This window comes from Mus musculus, chromosome 1, assembly GCF_000001635.26.
Source record: "Mus musculus strain C57BL/6J chromosome 1, GRCm38.p6 C57BL/6J".
NCBI classification, from domain to species: domain Eukaryota; kingdom Metazoa; phylum Chordata; class Mammalia; order Rodentia; family Muridae; genus Mus; species Mus musculus.
In genome coordinates this window covers 29,910,895-29,931,141 of record NC_000067.6, presented here as the reverse complement: position 1 = coordinate 29,931,141, position 20,247 = coordinate 29,910,895, and the positions used below count along the sequence as shown (strand labels likewise).

At 37.3% G+C, this 20,247-nt stretch overlaps 1 pseudogene; it reads right to left on the bottom strand.

The window, feature by feature from the left end:
* Positions 1-288: 288 nt before the first annotated feature.
* On the bottom strand, positions 289-1,154 carry Gm7858 (predicted gene 7858; annotated as a pseudogene).

Here is a 20,247-nt window from a genome sequence, read left to right as displayed (position 1 = left end):
TGGTAGTCAATTAACAGAATAACAATTATCTTTGTATAAGCTGCATCAGAGACAACTGAAGATGAAAAAAAAACAAAAAAACAAAAATAAAACCAAAAGAAAAACAAACAAACAAAAACCAAACTACTGTCCCCATATATAACTAATTTGTGCTGTGCACCAACATGAACCTGCTTTAAATTTCCATGCCAATTTATAACCCCTAGACTGTACCAGGCAAGGTCAGTGGCTATTGAAAATACCACCAGGACAAAGCTATCTAAAGAAACATTCCTTAGTGTGTTAACTATACAAAAAAGACAGTATAGTTTAAAAACATATCTTACACCGTCTTATATTTCAATTTTTTTCTTTAAAAGGAGTGCGTTGTATACTCCGGGGTTAAATGCTTTTTAAACAAGAGAAAAAAACTATGCTAGAACCAGCTTATTCATCATCTTCTTCATCTTCTTCTTCCTCCTCTTCCTCACCCTCTTCATCCTCGTCATCATCTTCCTCTTCCTTCTTTTTCTTGATCTTTTCAGCCTTGGCCACCCCCTTTTTTTGCTGTATCAGGTTTTCCTTAGCTCTGTGGGCAGCAATATCCTTCCCGTACTTCTCTTTCAGCCTGGCAGCCTTCTTCTCATGGGCTGCTTATCATCTACTGCAGAGTTGTTCCACATCTCTCCTAGTTTCTTTGCAACATCACCAATGGATAAGCCAGGATGCTCGCCTTTGATTTGGGGGAAGTACTCAGAACAGAATAGAAGGCTGAAGGAGGCATCTTGGGTGCATTGGGGTCCTTGAACTTCTTTTTGGTCTACCCTTTGGGGGGGTGTAGGTTTTCATTTCTCTTTTATAACGACGCTTATCAGCCTTTGACATATCTTCAAATTTCCCCTTTTCTTTAGCAGACATGGTCTTCCACCTCTCTGAGCACTTCTTGGAGAACTTTGAGAAGTTGACAGAAGCATCTTGTGCTGCTTCTTGTGCTCATCCCAGCAGGTTTGCACAAGGAATGCATAGGAGGACATTTTGCCTCTCTGCTTCTTAGGATCTCCTTTGCCCATGTTTAGTTGATTTTCCTCCACGAGGCACAGAATTGCCCAGTGCCTGTTCGGCTCTTATTTGTCCCGGTGCTGTCTATATGGATCTCAATGTACTGCAACAGCTGTCGATATCAGATTTTATATCCTCATGGCAACAGATGATAATATGAATTCATTTTATGTTGTAAGCTCTCCAAAGCTTTCTAAAAGGTAATTTACCATTTGATATGTATAATTTTGTTTGTTTGTTTGTTTGTTTACAATGTTTCTCTGTACACCCTTCAAGGTGGAGAAAAGGGATTTAGTTCTTCTGGAACCGGAGTTATACATAGATGTCAGTGGGCATATGTGTACCAAGAACCAAACGCTGAGTCTTCTGTAAGAGTAACAATTGCCCTTAATCACTGAACCACCAAGCCATCTCTCCAGTCCCTTAACAGCTGTCGATATGAAACTCTTTTGCAAATAATATATGAGAATTGATAATTAAATAGCTAAAATCTGGGTCTTTGTGGGTTTTGAAAAGTTAGTTGATTGCTTGGATTCTTCTTCTTCTCCTTCTTCTTCTCCTTCTTCTTCTCCTTCTTCTTCTTCTTCTTCTTCTTCTTCTTCTTCTTCTTCTTCTTCTTCTTCTTCTTCTTCTTCTTCTTCTTCTTCTTCTTCTTTTCTTCAGTGATTTGTTGATGCTGATCTTCCATTTGGTGGATAGATTGGAGTATTTATCATTAAAGTTTATTTTTGCTTTTTTCTTATTGTTTATTTTATTTATTTACATTTCAACTGTTATCCTTCTTCCTACTTTCCCCTCCACAAACCTCCTATACCTTCCCCCTCTCCCCTTCTTCTATGAGGGTGCTCCCCGACCCACTCCTACCTCAGTGCCCTAGCAGATAAGGCCATCCTCTGGTACATATACAGATGAAATCATAGTTCCTCCATGTGTACTCTTTGGTTGGTGGTTTAATCCCAGGGAGCTCTGGGGAGTCTGGTGGTTTGTTACTGTTGTTATTCCTATGGGGTTGCAAACCCCTTCATCTCCTCCAGTCCTTCCTCTAACTCCTGCATTGGGGTCCCCACGCTCAGTCCAATGGTTCATCATCTCAGTCAATGCATTCATCTGCATCTGTATTGGTCAGGATCTAGCAGAGACAATAAAGATTATCTGTTGGAAATCTTATATTTACTATATGATATATTGTATATATTATGTAAATAAATATATAAAATAAATGCATTATAAACTAATATATTAATATAAATTTACATATAATATATTTTGATTATATATAATTGAAGCTAAAGAATTCTTGTATAATTGAGGTATACTGAAATTAGAAGCAAAGTAAATATTTTCTTTATCATCTTAACAAACTAGTATATGTTCTCTGACTTAATAAATCCAAAGCCAATGCAAAACAAGGTGAGCTCCTCTCTTAATAGAATATTTAGCTTTAGAATCAGTCCACAGCTGTTCTGTCTTATCCACATGTAGATTTATTTGTCTGTCTTCTTAAGTAAATAAATAAAACATCTCACAGGATTGATTTTAGGGTCCTTTTGTGGTCAATTATTAATTGTTTAACTATAGAAGAGTGTTTTATAAATCAAAATCTATGATTTTTATTTAACTTACAGTGATTGTATTCTATGACAACAAAATTACCCAAGTAGTTAATTACAACGGGACTTCCCAGTAAATATTTTCCTTTTAACTTCATAGTCATCTCTGCATAAAAGGGCACTGTCCTACACCACAAAACTGAATGATTTGATTCACATGGAGAAATTCTACGTCCAAAGGTAAGCAATAATATTTACTATGGATTTACTTTCAAAGATCTTTCGTGACACAGTATTTGAAAATACTTCTGATAACTATCTTAAAGTTTTTAATTATCAATACATTATTTGAGTAAAAGCATTTTATCTATAATTTCCTTATTGTATTATAATATTCTCTTTTTCTATGACAGGTCAAAGAATCTTACCATTTTACATATGAAAAATTAAAAGTGAAGAAATTATTAGAAATTAATAATATTTTCCAGATAATCAGCAAAATAACTTTCTGCAGAGCAAATTGAGTTGGACTTGTAGGCCACAGAGCAGATAAATGCAGAAATGCTTGCTTTGTCATCAGGTGACTTTGCGGAACATTGTTCAACTTGGATCTACTAGATAGAAAGTAAGAGATTTACAACATCCAAAATCTACTCTAGAAAAACTTGTTGAGCCTACCTGATTATTTTCATTGACACCTACCATTATATTATTGTATTATAGTTCACATTTGAAGCATCCTTATATGTTAAAAATCAAAAATGTAAAATGTGAAAATCCATGGAGGCATGCATTCTTTTTTTTTTAATTAGGTATTTTCTTCATTTACATTTCCAATGCTATCCTAAAATTCCCCCATGCCCTCCCTTCCCTACTCCCCTACCAAACACTCACACTTCTTGGCCCTGGCATTCCCCTGTACAGAGGCATATAAAGTTGCAAGACCAATGGACCTCTCTTTCCACTAATGGCCAACTAGGCCATCTTCTGATACATATGCAGCTAGAGACACGAGCTCCTGGGGGTACTGGAGGTACTTAATATTGTTGTTCCATCTATAGGGTTGCAGATCCCTTCAGCTCCTTGGGTACTTTCTCTAGCTCCTCCATCGGAGGCCCTGTGATCCATTCAATAGCTGACTGTGAGCATCCACTTCTGTGTTTGCTAGGCCCCGACTTAGCCTCTTAAGAGGCAGCTATATCAGGGTCCTTTCAGCAAAATCTTGCTAGTGTATGCAATGGTGTCAGCATTTGGAGGCTGATTATGGGATGGATCCGCAGGTGTGGCAGTCTCTAGATGGTCCATCATTTCATCTCAGCTCCAAACTTTGTCTCTGTAACTCCTTCCATGGGTGTTTTGTTCCCAATTCTAAAAAGGGGCAAAGTGTCCACACTTTAGTCTTCATTCTTCTTGGGTTTCATGTGTTTTGCAAATTGTGTATCGTACCTTGGGTATTCTAAGTTTCTGGGTTAATATCCATTTATCAGTGAGTACATATCATGTGAGTTCATTTGTGATCTGTCATTCTTACCAGTTGGAACACCTTCTGGATATATGCCCAGGATAGGTATTGCGGAATCCTCCTGTAGTACTATGTCCAATTTTCTGAGGAACTACCAGAGTGATTCCCAGAGTGGTTGCACAAGCTTGCAATCCCACCAACAATTAAGGAGTGTCCTTCTTTCTCCACATCCTTGCCAGCATCTGCTGTCATTTGAATTTTTGATCCTAGCCATTCTGACTGGTGTGAGGTGGAATCTAAGGGTTGTTTTGATTTGCATTTCCCTGATGATTAAGGATGTTGAACATTTTTTCAGGTGCTTCTCAGCCATTCGGTATTTCTCAGGTGAGAATTCTTTGTTTAACTCTGAGCCCCATTTTTAATGATTTTCTGGAGTCTACCTTCTTGAGTTCTTTATATATATATTGGATATTAGTCCCCTATCTGATTTAGGATAGGCAAAGATCCTTTCCCAATCTGTTGGTGGCCTTTTTGTCTTATTGACAGTGTCTTTTGCCTTAGAAGCTTTGCAATTTTATGAGGTCCCATTTGTCTATTCTCAATCTTACAGCACAAGCCATTGCTGTTCTATTCAGGAATTTGTCCCGTGCCCATATCTTCGAGGCTTTTCCCCACTTTCTCCTCTATAAGATTCACTGTCTGTGGTTTTATGTGGAGTTGCTTGATCCACTTAGGTTTGACCTTAGTATAAGGAGATAGGAATGGATCAATTCGCATCCTTCTACATGATAATCGCCAGTTTTGCCAGCAACATTTGTTTAAAAGGCTATCTTTTTTCCACTGGAGGGTTTTAGCTCCCTTGTCAAAGATCAAGTGACCATAAGTGTGTTGGTTCATTTCTGGGTCTTCAATTCTATTCCATTGGTCTACTTGTCTGTCACTATACCAGTACCATGCAGTTTTTATCACAATTGCTCTGTAGTACAGCTTTAGGTCAGGCATGGTGATTCCACCAGAGGTTCTTTTATCTTTGAGAAGAGTTTTTGCTATCCTAGGGTTTTTTGTTATTCCAGATGAATTTGCAGATTGCTCTTTCTAATTCGTTGAAGAATTGAGTTGGAATTTTGATGGGGATTGCATTGAATCTGTAGATTGCTATTGTCAAGATAGCCATTTTTAATATATTAATCATGAAAATCCATGAGCTTGGGAGACCTATCCATTTTCTGAGATCTTCTTTAATTTATTTCTTCAGAGACTTGAAATCCTTATCATACAGGTCTTTTACTTCCTTAGTGAAAGTCATGCCAAGGAATTTTATATTATGTGTGACTATTAAGAAGGGTGTTGTTTCCCTAATTTCTTTCTCAGCCTGTTTATGTTTTGTGTAGAGAAAGGCCATTGATTTGTTTGAGCTAATTTAATATCCTGATACTTCATAGAACCTGTTTATCAGGTTTAGGAGTTCTCTGGTGGAATTTATAGGGTCACTTATATATACTATCACATCATCTGCAAAAAGTGATATTTTGACTTCGTCCTTTCCAATTTGTATCCCCTTGATTTCCCTTTGTTGTCGAATTCCTCTGGCTAGGACTTTAAGTACAATGTTGAATAGGTATGGAGAAAGTGGGCAGTCCTGTCTAGTCCTTGATTTTAGTGGGATTGCTTCCAGCCTCTCACCACTTACTTTGATGTTGGCTACTGGTTTCCTGTATATTGCTTTTATCATGTTTAGGTATGGGCCTTGAATTCCTGATCTTTAAGACTTTTATCATGAATGGGTGTTGGATTTTGTCAAATGCTTTCTCTGCATCTAAGAAGATGATCATGTGGGTTTTGTCTTTGAGTTTGTTTATATAATGGATTACATTGATGGATTTCCATATATTAAACCATCCCTGCATCCTTGGAATGAAACCTACTTGGTCAGGATGGATGATTGTTTTGATGTGTTCTTGGATTCAGTTAGCTAGAATTTTATTGAGTACTTTTGCATCAATATTCATAAGGGAAATTGGTCTGAAGTTCTCTATCTTTGTTGGGTCTTTCAGAGGTTTAGCTATCAGAGTAATAGTGGCTTTATAGAATGAACTGGGTAGAGTACCTTCTGCTTCTATTTTATGGAATAATTTGTGAAGAACTAGAATTAGATCCTCTTTGAAGGTATGATAGACCTCTGCACTAAACCCATCTGGTCCTGGACATTTTTGGTTGGGAGACTATTAATGACTGCTTCTATTTCTTTAAGGGATATAGGACTATTTGGATCATTAAACTGATCTTAATTTAACTTTGGTGCCTGGTATCTGTCTAGAAACTTGTCCATTTCATACAGGTCCTCCAGTTTTGTTGAGTATAGCCTTTTGTAGAAGGATCTGATGGAGTTTTGGATTTCTACAAGATCTGTTATTATGTCTCCCTTTTCAGTTCTGATTTTGTTAATTGGAATGCTGTTCCTGTGCCCTCTATTGAGTCTAGCTAAGAGTTTATCCATCTTGCTGATTTTTTTTAAAGAACCAGCTCCTCATTTTGTTGATTCTTTGAATAGTTCTTCTTGTTTCCACTTGGTTGATTTTGCCCCTGAGTTTGATTATTTCCTGCCTTCTGCTCCTCCTGGGTGAATTTGCTTCCTTTTGTTCTAGAGCTTTTAGGTGTGTTGTCAAGCTGCTAGTGTGTGCTCTCTCTAGTTTTTTTTTTTTTTTTTTTTTTTTTTTTTGGATGTTCTCAGAGCTATGAGTTTTCCTCATAGAAATGCTTTCATTGTATCCCATAAGTTTGGGTATGTTGTGACTTCATTTTCATTAAACTCTAAAAAGTCTTTAATTTCTTTCTTTATTCTTTCCTTGACCAAGGTATCATTGAGAAGAGTGTTTTTCAGTTTCCACGTGAATGTTGGCTTTCTATCATTTATGTTGTTAAATGAAGATCAGCCATAGTCCATGGTGATCTGATAGGATGCATGGGACAATTTCAATATTTTTGTTTCTGTTGAGGCCTGTTTTGTGACCAATTATATGATCAGTTTTGGATAAGGTACCATGAGGTGCTGAAAAGAAGGTATATCCTTTTGTTTTAGGATAAAATGTTCTGTAGATATCTGTTAAATCCATTTGTTCTATAACATCTGTTAGTTTCACTCTGTCCCTGTTTAATTTCTGTTTCCATGATTTGTCCATTGATTAAAGTGTTGTGTTGAAGTCTCCCACTACTATTGTTTGAGGTGCAATGTGTGCTTTGAGCTTTATTAAAGTTTCTTTAATGAAAGTGGCTGCCCTTGCATTTGGAGCATAGATATTCAGAATTGAGAGTTCCTCTTGGAAGATTTTACCATTGATGAGTATGAAGTGCCCCTCCTTGTCTTTTTTGATAACTTTGGGTTGGAAGTCAATTTTATTTGATATTTGAATGGCAACTCCAGCTTTTTTCTTCAGATAATTTGCTTGGAAATTTGTTTTCCAGCCTTTCATTCTGAGGTAGTTTCTGTCTTTTTCTCTAAGATGGGTTTCCTGTAAACCGAAAAACGTTGGGTCCTGTTTGTGTACCCAGTCTGTTAGTCTATGCCATTTTATTGGGCAATTGAGTCCATTGATATTAAGAGATATTAAAGAAAAGTAATTGTTGCTTCCTATTATTTTTGTTGTTAGAGTTGGCATTCTGTTCTTGTGGCTGTCTTCTTTTAGGTTTGTTGAAGGATTATTTTCTTGCTTTTTCTAGGATGTGGTTTCCGTTCTTTTATTGTTTTTTTTTTTTTTTCCTTTTTTCTGTTATTATCCTCTGAAGGGTTGGATTCATGGAAAGATAATGTGTGAATTTGGTTTTTCTCATGGAATACTTTGGTTTCTCCATCTATTGTAATTGAAAGTTTGGCTGGCATTTGTGTACTCTTAGTGTCTGTATAACATCTGTCCAGGATCTTCTGGCTTTCATAGCCTCTGGTGAAAAATCTGGTGTAATTCTGATTGGCTTGCCTTTATATGTTACTTGACTTTTTTCCCTTACTGCTTTAATATTCTATCTTTATTTTGTGCATTTGTTGTTCTGATTTTTATGTGTCTGGAGGAATTTCTTTTCTGGTCCAGTCTATTTGCAGTTCTGTAGGCTTCTTTTATGTTCATAGGCATCAAGTCTTTCTTTAGGTTTGGGAAGTTTTCTTCTATAATTTTGTTGAAGATATTTGCTGGCCCTTTAAGTTGAAAATCTTCATTCTCATCTACTCCTATTATCTGTAGGTTTGGTCTTCTCATTGTGTCCTGGATTTCCTGGATGTTTTGAGTTAGGATCTTTTTGCATTTTGCATTTTCTTTGATTGTTGTGCCAATGTTCTCTATGGAATCTTCTGCACCTGAGATTCTCTCTTCCATCTCTTGAATTCTGCTGCTGATGCTCACATCTATGGTTTCAGATTTCTTTCCTAGTGTTTCTATCTCCAGCGTTGCCTCACTTTGGTCTTTCTTTATTGTGTCTACTTCCCTTTTTAGGTCTAGTATGGTTTTGTTGATTTCCATCACATGTTTGGATATGTTTTCTGTTTTTCTTTAAGGACCTCCACCTCTTTGGTTGTGTTTTCTTGTTTTTCTTTAAGGACTTGTAACTCTTTAGCAGTGTTCTCCTGTATTTCTTTAAGTGAGTTATTAAAGTCCTTCTTGATTTCCTCTACCATCATCAAGAGATATGCTTTTAAATCCAGGTCTAGCTTTTTGTGTGTGTTGGGGTGCCCAGGACTGGCTGAGGTGGGAGTGCTGTTTTCTGATGATGGTGAGTGGTCTTGGTTTCTGTTATTAAGATTCTTATGTTTGCCGGGGCCTAGCAAACACAGAAGTGGATGCTCACAGTCAGCTAATGGATGGATCACAGGGCTCCCAATGGAGGAGCTAGAGAAAGTAGCCAAGGAGCTAAAGGGATCTGCAACCCTATAGGCGGAACAATATTATGAACTAACCAGTACCCCGGAGCTCTTGACTCTAGCTGCATATGTATCAAAAGATGGCCTAGTCGGCCATCACTGGAAAGAGAGGCCCATTGGACATGCAAACTTTATATGCACCAGTACAGGGGAACGCCAGGGCCAAAAAGGGGGAGTGGGTGGGTAGGGGATTGTAGGTGGGTGGGTATGGGGGCTTTTTGGTATAGCATTGGAAATGTAAATGAGCTAAATACCTAATAAAAAATGAAAAAAAAAAAGATTCTTATGTTTGCCTTTCACCTTCTGGTAATCTCTGGAGTTAGTTGTTATGGTTGTCTCTGGTTAGAGCTTTTTCCTCTTGTGATTTTGTTAGCCTTTATCAGCAGACATGGGGGACTAGCTCTCTCTTGATTTTCAGAGGTTAGAGCACTCTCTGCAGGCAAGCTCTCCTCTTGTAGGGAAGGTGCACAGATATCTGGCATTCCAACCTGCCTCCTGGCAGAAGATACAGGCCGGAAACAAGGTCTGTCCCAGAAGCTGTTAGCTTCTGTAGTCCACACTCTCACCTGCACAGACTAGTCCCAGCAGGATCCTGGAACCAAGATGGCTCCCCTAGGTGTTCCAGCAAAGCTCTCCTCGGCAGGGCGGACACCTCTCCTCTGGCAGGGAAGGTGCCTGGATGTCTGGAGCCTGAAAAGGGTTCTGCCTCAGAAGCTCTTCTCTCTATCCCAGAAACTGTTAGCTTCTGTAGTCCATGCTCTCACCTCCTTTGTTTTTTTTTCTATTACTTATCCTGACCACCCATATTCTAAACTCTTCATGTTTAATAAGTCTATCAATAAAATAATTTTATTAATTTTTGAAAGACCACAAATGTTTCTGCTTTTTCACAAATACCTGTTTTTATTATTATGAGTTCTTAAAAATAATATATTTGTACTTCTTCTGAGTATAACCAATTTTCAAAATACAAATATAAACTATTTAAGCTACCATTTATTCATTTATACAACTTTACAGGTTTTAGGAGAACTCTATAATTTGTATTGAAATGCTGTCCTTGTTTAACCAGTACCCTAGTTTTCGGGTCTAAATATATATTTAAATTATGTATATTTAAATTGTTTAAGTATGCTGTAAGAATTAAATACCAATGACTACTGAAATATCTTCTATGTGTATATCAAAAAGTGCCTGTGATTTTGTTCATTTTACTTGATGGTCTCAGTTTATTAGGTTCCAAGAAGTCTTTTAAAAAGTGAGTTAGTGGAAGATGAATAGCATTTTTAATTCAAGACAGACTAGAGTGAATTGTTACTGCAGAGCCTTAAATGGACTATTTTATGTTCTCAGAGCATTCATCGGAAAGAAAGCTGTTTTTAGAAAACCAATGTGATTGTGTCAAGATGATGGGACTAAATTGGCTATGGCAAGGTTTAGTCAGTGTTTTGGCTGTTTTCATTATTGATTGTACAACATTGATTATGTTAATCGTGCAGAACTCTGATTTGCTTATTAAGTTTGATAAAAATAACAAATTGATACTGGCATAATTTTTCTTGTATCTGGTTTGCTTATGGATAACTTATTGCTCTTTACTTTTAGAGAATAAATGATAAAACCCTAAAATTTCTTTCTTCCATTTTGAATTCCCAATTAAAATTCTCTATCACATTCTTTATTTCTTTGACTAATTCCCAGTGCTTGTAAATATAAGAACATAGTAATTACTACTCAGTGACTATGTGCATAATGTTTTTATAAAAGGAATGAAGGACTTAGACCATGCTGCCTTTTTGCTAAATAGCATTTAAGGTAATGTAACAGGAGGATAGTGTCTATTTGTTTTACACAGTGCTATTTTAGTCTGTTACATACTGAAATGAAAATAAAGCATAGAAACATTTTATTAGCATGACATCAGTAAATAGTCCTACCTACATGTCAATTACCATACTCACCTTACCACCAGGTACCATTTAGGGTTCAACACACAACTCCAGCCCCAACTCTCAGATGTATTCTATATACTTATCTATTCCCTGTGCCACCAACAGAGCATATGAAGCCAGCCTTGAAACTTCAGGTAGGTTCTCCAGAGCTGTCTGTCTGTCCACTAGCCAGTTAGTCGGAAAACATGATGCACAACCCAGAACCATGTGGAATACAACCTGGAACTCGATGCATGACCACAACACCCATTCTGCTTTGGCATTTGCCTATCAGTCATACCACACATTGTGATATCCTGAAATGACAGTGAATGTTATATGGAACTCCATGTCGCGACCCTCAGAGCTAGTCTACAAGAACACTTATAAAGACTTCTTTTCTTTTTTTCAACTTGTTATTGGATATTTTCTTTATTTACATTACAAATGTTAACCCCTTTCCAATTCCTGCCACCCCACCCTACCCCTGGAAATCTCCTATCCCATTCCCCCTCACCCTGCTTCTGTGAAGGTGTTCCTGCACCTACCCACTCACCCACTCCTAGCTCTCTGCATTGGTAATCCCATACACTGGGGCATGGAGCCTTCACAGGACCAAGTGAAGGCTCGATGAATTCCTCCCATTGATAACCATCAAGGCCATCCTCTGGTTCATATGTGCTGGAGCCATGGGTCCCTCCATTTGTACTACTCAGTTGGTGGTTTAGTCTCTAGGAGCTCTAGGGGTTCTGATGGGTTGATATTGTTGTTCTTCCTATGGGATTGCAAATCCTTCATCTCCTTCAGTCCTTTCTCTAACTACCCAGTTTAGTCCAATGGTTGGCTGTGAACATCTGCCTTTGTATTTGTCAGGCTTTGGCAGAGCCTCTCAGGAGATAGCTGTATCAGGCTCCTGTCAACATGCATATATTGGCATCCACAATTGTGTCTGCATTTAGTGACTATATGGGATGGATTCCCACGTGGTGCAATCTCTAGATGGTCTATCCTTTAGTCTCTGCTCTGCACTTTGTCTCCATACTTCCTACTGTGAGTATTTTGTTCTCCCTTCTAAGAAGGATAGAGGTAACCATTCTTTGGTGTTCCTTCTTCTTGAGGTTCATGTGGTTTATGAATTTTATCTTGGGTATTCCAAGCTTTTGGGGTAATATCCACTTATCAGTGAGTATATATCATATCATATATCATATCATATTATATCATATCATATCGTATCATATGTGTTCTTTTGTGATTATGTTACCACACTCAGGATGATATTTTCTAGTTTCCATCACATGTACCTGAGGATGATCTGGTTTTCTGATCTCCAGGATCCAGAGCTTAGCCTACTCACACTGTGATCCCAGCTTCTGCCACCTAAAGAGTAGGTGCAGAACTTGGTAAGGAACATTTCGAGTATCAATATAAAAAAACTTCCCAGTCTATAAAGGGCTTACAATTAAGTTCAGAGTTGCATCTATACCCACCTGAGCTGAGACCATTCTCATACCACATTTTCTCACAAACAGAAACTAATTCAGAGATCATACATTAAGTTCAATTTATCTGAGCCACAACCTGACTATTTGGGTAACAGAAAACAAAGATCCATACACCGAGTCAATGAAGGCAAGAGCAGTTATCCAAAGCACAAGACACAAATGATGACATAAGTATAAATGTTAAGCTTTGACTGTGAGCAACCACGTCTATATTTGCCGGGCACTGGCATAGCCTCACAAGAGACAGCTATATCAGGGTACTATCAGCAAAATCTTGCTGGCATATGCAATAGTGTCTGGGTTTGGTGGTTGTTTATGGGATGGATCCCCGGGTGAGGCAGTCTGGAATACAAGGCCCCCAATGAAGGAGCTATAGAAAGTACCCAAGGAGCTAAAGAGGTCTTCATCCCTATAGGAGGAACAACATTATAAACTAACCAGTACCCCCCCAGAGCTTGCATCTCTAGTTGCATATGTAGCAGACCATCAATAAGAGGAGAGGCCCTTGGTACTGCAAATATATGCCCCAGTACAGGGGAATGTCAGGGCCATGAAGCAGGAGTGGGTGGGTAAGGGAGCAGGGGGGGGAAGCAGGGTATAGGGGACTTTCTGGATAGCATTTGAAATGTAAATGAAGAATATAGCTAATAAAAATGTTAAGTTTTATCATAAATTATAAAATGCAGAAATAGGAAATTAATAGACAAGCCCATCCTCTGCTACATATGTGGCTGGGACCATAGGTCCTTCCATGTGTACTCTCTCTTTTTTTTTTTTTTTTTTTTGGTGGTGGTGGTTTAGTCACTAGAATCTCTGGGGTGTCTGGTTGGTTGATATTGTTCTTCCTATGGGGTTGTGAACCCCTTCAGCTCCTTCAGTCCTTTCTCTAAATCCTCCATTAGGGACCTTATGCCCCAGTTTTAAATTAGTGCCTTAGTTCTTGAGGGTAGAGGAATGGGTGTGGTTAGAATCAGGTGTGGGGAGAAACAGGAGGGATAGCCATGAGAATGAATGAAAATCTGCAAATGATGGGGATGAGGAAGTAGGGGTGGCATCTCTAGGAAGTGAGAGATACCTGGGTTAAGGGAGGAGCCCAAGAATCAATGGGGGTGTCCTCAGCAGTAAGTAAGTATTGGGTTTATGGAACTTGAAGAGGTCACCTCCTGTAGACAGTCAAGAACTTCAATGGAGTGATAGAGACACCAAACTACCCACAAAACTTTCACCTCAATATTTATCCTGTCTACAAGAAATAGAGGGAGGGGAATGGAGCAGAGACTGAGTGGATGGCTATCCAATAGCTGGCCCAATTTGAGACTCATCCTATGAACAAGTACCAATCCATGACATTTTGATATGCTGTTATACTTGCAGACAGGAGTCTAGCATGGCTATATTCTGAGAGGTTCTACCCAGCAGCTGAATCAGATAGATGTAGTTACCCACAGCCAAACAGTGAATGGAGTTTGGGGACTCTTATGGAAGAATAGAAGGAAGGATTGTGGGCTCTGGATAGGATAGTAATTCCATAGAAAGACCAGCAGAGTAATCTAACTTTGACCCTTGAGGTGCTCATAGTCTTAAATATCAACCAAAGAATGCACAAAAGATTTCCACTAAAATTATGTTCTTATAGATATGGATGCCCCTTTCCCTCACTCCTGTTCAATATAGTACTGGAAATATTAGCTAGAAAAATAAGACTAGCTAAGGATATGAAGGAACACAAATATAAATGAATAAATGTTAAAGTAACATTATTTAAAGATGAATTTTATAATGGACCCAAAGGACTCTACCAAATAATTCCTATAGCTAATAAATCCAATCAGCAAAGTTACAAGATACAAAATTTACTAAAAAAAAAAAAAAAAAAAAAAAAAACCACTGGCGTTCTTATATACAAATGGAAAAATACTGAGAAAGAAATCATTGAAAGAGTATGGTTCAAAATAGCCCCCAAAGAAATGATAAAAACATTGGAATAAATCTGAGGAAACAAAACACATCACAAAAATTTTAAAAATCTAGAGAAAATATTTAATGAGGGAAAGACTCACTCTAGCATGCTTAAGGATTGGTAGGATTTATATTATGAAAAAGTCTGGCTTTGAAATCCCATATTTCTTTAGTCAGAAGAGAAAGCTTAAGAATAAGAGGGGAGAAAGAAGGTAGAAAGTAAAGAAGGAAGGGAGGGAGGGAGAAAAAGGAGGGAGGGAGGGAGGGAGGGAGGGAGAAAAAGGAGGGAGGGAGGGAGGGAGGGAGGGAGGGAGAAAAAGAAGGGAGGGAGAAAGAAAGACAAAATTATGGAATGATTTTAAGAGCCAGAGGAGCAAGGGCTTTCCCATGAAACTGTTTCTCAGAAACATCAGTTGTTACTACAACTATGATGGTTCACCAACAAGGATGACACCAATAAACATGTTAATGTGGATGAGAGACAGCTCACAAACCTCAATCCCAAACAAAGAACTGGGCATCTAAGGAAAGCTGAGAGTGGAAGAAATAGTCTTTTCCAGGTGGAGCTCACCAACTGATTATTTAATATCCAATGGGCAGCCCTGGAAACAGCAATACACATAACACTATATGGACTGAGCAAGTTGTATTTATGTATGTGCAAATCTATCTCTGTATCTATGTATCTGTGTATCTGTGTATCTGTGTATCTATCTATCTATCATTTATCTATGTAATATCTGCTTACCTACTCTTTCTATGTAATGTCTCTCTCTTTCTTTCTCTCATTCTCCTCTCCTCTCTCTCTCTTTTTCTGTCTCTCTGTCTGTCTATCTGTCTACTCTCTCTCTCTCTCTCTCTCTCTCTATATATATATATATATATATATATATATATATATATATATATATATATATATATAAACAAAGAAGCCATGAATTTGATAGAGACAGGAGAGTGATTCATGGGAGGGCCTATAGGGAGAAATTATGAATTAAAAAGTCACATCTACATCCACATCCACACACATCTCTCTCTAACTTTCTATATTTATATATAGATACAGATAATATAGCTATAAATAACAACAGAGATAGATATAGATAGATATATAGATATAGATTAGATATAGATATGTATGTATGTGTTTTGCCTATATGTGGAGAATGGGAAACCGTCACTATTCACTGCTGGTGAGTGAACAAATCACTATGCAAATCAGTGTTGAGGTTGGAAATGGATCTACCACACTGTCAAGCCATACTACTCTTGGAGATATTTCTAAAAGACTCTAAATCTTACTAGAAAGATAATTGCTCTTTTGTGTTCAGTTTTACTCTCAATAGACAGGAAATGAAAATGGCCACGATGTTCAACTTTATGTTTATTCTTTTGCTGACATCTCAGACAAACAGTAACATTAATTGATCTACCAGTAATCTCTTAATAAAATAATTTCAATTTTATGAAATTGAAGTCATGTTAAAGCAGACCTCTCACTTTTCTGTACACCAGGAATTTAAATTTACTGCCAAGAACACAGGCAGGCAGAAACACTCCTGTTGCCCTAAAGAGTAATTCCTCATGGAATAAATGTGAGCTTTCTGAGCCCTGTAGCTGAATGTAAGTTCTTAATGAGCCACTCCTGGTTACAGATGATCTACCCTTCCATTTTTTTTTTTTTTTTTTTTTTTTTTTTTTTTTTTTTGCTGTAACTGGTCACAGTGCAGCTGTCTCTACTGGATGGGTAGTTTTTTATTATGGCCTCAAGATTTCAAGTAATTCTCTCCTCGAGACAAAACATATTTTCTGTCAAAATTTGGATTTTATTTTGTTTAGTTCCTTTACTTAATCAAGTAATCAATATGATGACTTTTCAAAATGTGTCAAATTTTTTCAGGTGCTTATGCAAAAGTATAACAGTTACATATTCTTAACAGGCACACTGGGCAGTTCAAAGACATATAGTCCTTGGGCTCTATTCTCTATGGCTGATGAAGCTGGCTGGGTTTGAAGGAAAAAAAATCTAGGTCAAATCATCTTTTCATATATATATGCTACAAAATTCTGGCAGGAAGGAGGTAGTCGGAATCAGATTCCTCCTTCAAGGTGAATCTGATAATGATGCTAAAGAAAATCTTGTTTTAAATGTTTGCAAAGCTGTTTTTTTTTTTTTTTTCTAAGAACTGAGTTGCTCCAGGAAATGGTTTTATCACATATATTCATCTCTCTGTTTATTTATTTATTTATTTACTTATTATTTAATTTGTGTGTCTCTCGGTGTATGTGTGGGACCATGCACATATCACCATTAAGTGAAGAGGTCACTGCAAGAGTTGGCTTTCTCCTACAGCACCTGGAACATGAGAGTTGAGCCTAGATTATATATTTTAAGGAAGTGTCTATGCACTGAACTATCTTATTGGCCTGCATGGACTATTAATGAGAGATTTTCAGAAAGATTTTAACTGTTTTTTTCTGGTAACTCTAATAAGCAAGTAATTGTCAAGGCTGACTTTGTAAGGTAGTATCTAAACAGTTGAGGTACCCAACACCGATCCTGAAACATCAACATGAGGCTCTAATGAATTAAATTCCTCAATCTGCAGACTGAACATGGTATTGAAATATTTATTTAATTTTTTATTCTCTCATAGGGATGCTTCATATTCAATTTATAACCCTTATCATCTGATGGCAAGTAAATTCACCAGAGCCATTGTTTAGATCAGAACTTCATGACAAGGAGGTGAGCAGTGCATAGAACCTGATTTTGGTGAGACAGAGTAGAAAATGCAGAAATGCAAAGCTGGTAAGATGAATGGCCAGGATATAAAATGGGCTATACTTTAATTTTTTCAAATCAATTTCCTACACTTGCAGAACAAGCATCCTCCTAGCTGAGCCCTAAGAAAACCATTTGTATGTTGAGTCCAGTGAAAAGACATTTACAATTATTAAGTCTCTTTTTTCTTTGAAACTATATTTCTTTAATATAATATATTCTTATCATGTGTTTTCCTTCTCTAATTTCTTCCAGATCATCCCGATTTCATCACCACACAATACACAACCTTTTTCTTTTTCTTTCATCAGGACACAAACTGGCATCTAAAAGAAAAATAATGATAATAGTGGTGATGATGATAATAAATAATAATAATATAGTTAGATAAAATAGGAAAAAAACATACCAGAATAGGACAAAACAAATGAAACCAACAGAAGACAGGAAGACAGAAAGACAAAGAAAAAGCTCTAGAAGCACATATAGACTCGCATATAAACACATAAAAAGGATCTGTAAGTTATAACAAAGGAACAACCAAACAAAACATCTCACAAAGTATTACCAAAGAACTTTCCAAAATGTCATTGAGTTCCTTTTGTGATGGTCATCTACTGCTGAGTACAGGGCTGCTTTGCAACTTTAAAAAAAAAAAAAAGAATCATGAGTCCTACATCATCCATTTCTTCTAAGAGACCTCTCATCTGCTGTCTATGCTCATGGTTAGGTAAATGGAAGGACTAATTCATTGTCTCAGACCTCAAAATGAACTCCATTCTTATTTTATGATTATTCTTTAAAATTTCAGTGATATTTTACAGATTTTGGATATTTGGATTTTCATTTTACTTAATTGGAAATTTCATCAATACCTCTGTTTAGATGGTGGAAGACTAATGTAATGGGTTTCATGTTACATCTCTTTCTCTTTTGCTATAATTTAAAATGAAGCACACAATCTTTCCTCAAACATGTCATTCACTTTTTGTTCATTTATTTATCAAAGATGTATCGATCTGCTTTCAGGGAAGCCAGAGCCCTTTCTGCGTGCTAGATGTTCAATAAGGCTCTTGAAAATTCACTCAAGTAGGATAGTCATGGAACACAGGTACTATCAAGAGCTCAGCAGGCAGGTACCTTCCCGGGAGACTATAGGTGAGGTCTATAGGAAAGGTGACTTTTTGCATGGTGTTTAATTATAAACACATATTTTCCTGTCAAAGAAGAGAAAAGGGCTTTTGGATAAGGTATTTGACTGTTGCCAAAATATAAATATAAATGATAGATAATGGGTGGAGGCTTATGTGGTTTCCTAGAAATTCCATATCATTATAAGGAAAGCTGACAAAGGGGTTGCAAAGACATTTTGAGTGCGGGTGGCAAAGGATTTGCAATGATAAGCTAGAGTTCCAGTTTTACTCTCTGAGGCACGATGAATTCACTATGGGCTTAATGTAGGTGAAGGATGCAGTCAGAAACAATAGAATTTATTGTGTGTGTTTCAGTGTGTATGTTTGTGTGTGTGTGTGAAAGAGAGAGAGAGGGGGGGAGGGGGAGGGGGAGGGGGAGGGGGAGGGGGAGGGGGAGGGGGAGGGGGAGGGGGAGGGGGAGAGGGAGAGGGAGAGGGAGAGGGAGAGAGAGAGAGAGAGAGAGAGAGAGAGAGAGAGAGAGAGAGAGAGAGGTGTTCATGTATCCCTATATTTGCAGGTATGTTTGACAATGTGAAAACTGTGGAGGCCTAGCTCCATCTTTGGTGCCCTACTATATTACTCTGTACTGTAAGTTTTGAGAAAGGGTCTCTCTATCAAACCTGATGAAGTTTTTTGCTAGTCTGGCTGGCCAGTGAATCTCAGGGATTCTTTTATCTTTGCCATGGCAGTTTTGACCTTAAAGGCTCCTCTTCTATGCCTGGCTTTTCCATGTGTGCTGGAATTGGAACTTGTGTTTTCAAACTTGTACAAAAAAGCATTCTAACCCTGGAAGGTATCTCTAGAGCCAATCTGAGGAACAGCTCTGTAATAGGTTATTTTTGTGTGCTTCAAAACTTGTATTTCATTGGTTCCCTTGTAATCATGAGATTATAGTACTCTGAAAACTCTTGTATTTCCAGACTTTACCATAAAACAGCATATGCATTTTCTAATGAATTAAATCAGATGCAAAATAATGTTGGAATTTGGATACATTTTAAATATTTTTTTAAAATACAGCTTTTCTTACAAAGATGTTTAATGTTTGTGTGTTTCTTTTCCCTCATTTTATCTGTTTCCCTTGAGTTCCTTTGTTTTCCTTTCAATTTGGTAAGCTGTAGTAAAATACGGGACTGAGCTTCAGCCAGTAAGGAACACCCAAGCCCCCTTGCATTAAATAGAAAACAGAGGCCTCCTTGGCCATGTCTGCTTCCTCATCCAGTTTGGTGAGTCATTTTTCTTTGCTTGTTTTGTTTGTTTGGTTTTTTGGTTGTTGTTGTTGTTGTTTTGTTTTTGTTTTTCAAAAACAAACTATCTTATTGAGTTACATTTTCTATTTTCTTTATAAGTGTTGGTTGACCATCCATTAGACTATTTCTAGCAATGCTGATCATTCTTTGGTGTATTGATGTTTCAGTCCTCTCATGTATTTTGAGGGTTGGAGAATTCATAGCTGTATTTCAGTTGTATGTGACCCCCATAGCTGGAACCTATAATCCTGCCTTTTAGTAAAGTGTATTTTATGGTTCAATTTATTAAGTCTAGTGTTAGTTTTTGTCATTAGTCATCTCTAGTATGTTTGGGTATAGTTTTTAAAGAAATTAATTGAAAATACATTTTTATGAAAATATTTAAGACAACACTGTTTAAATATTTCAGGCATCCTCAAACAGAAGGAATGGTGATAGGTCCCATCATAACACAGCCCCAGACTCACCCTGAACATGTATTTTTTTGAAGGGATCTTCATTCTACTCATTTATATCCCCAGTTGTTCCTTGTTTAGAATACTTCAGTCTCTAAGCCCTTTATCATACTGATTCTCACTTGTCTTTTTAATAGCCTTAATTTCAGAAATAAATAGTATTGATTTAATATGTGCAAAGAAATCACTAAGCTTGGTTTTTATTAGACGTAA